Raw genomic sequence first — 432 nt, forward strand, 5'->3', positions numbered from 1 at the left:
TCGACAACCCATGAAGGCACTGCCCTGAAAATCTTTCCCTCCTCCAATCCGTGACCTAGAGGCGCCACCTCCTACTGGCCAGCGTCAGCCCATTGTCCAGAACTTAGTGATAGTCTTCAAGTGTAACTCAGTAATATTCTACAATTATAAGTCAGTAATAATCTTAAACTGTGACTGTTATTCTTGAACTCTATGATATACTATAACACTTAAATCCCAACAGAAGACCAAAAAAATTAAGTTAAAAAATAATGTATATAAATTATTTATAGTATATATGCATGTCCTATATTTATGTCATGACTTAGATTTTAACAACGTATGAAAAACATTTCCAAATTTCCAAATTCGCTACTTGATCAATAGAACAAGCTTGAATTCATTAAAAAAGAAAAAAGAAAAGAAAAGAAAAAAAAAAAAAAAAAAAAAAAA

This window comes from Corylus avellana, chromosome ca1 (genome assembly GCF_901000735.1).
Source record: "Corylus avellana chromosome ca1, CavTom2PMs-1.0".
NCBI lineage: Eukaryota > Viridiplantae > Streptophyta > Magnoliopsida > Fagales > Betulaceae > Corylus > Corylus avellana.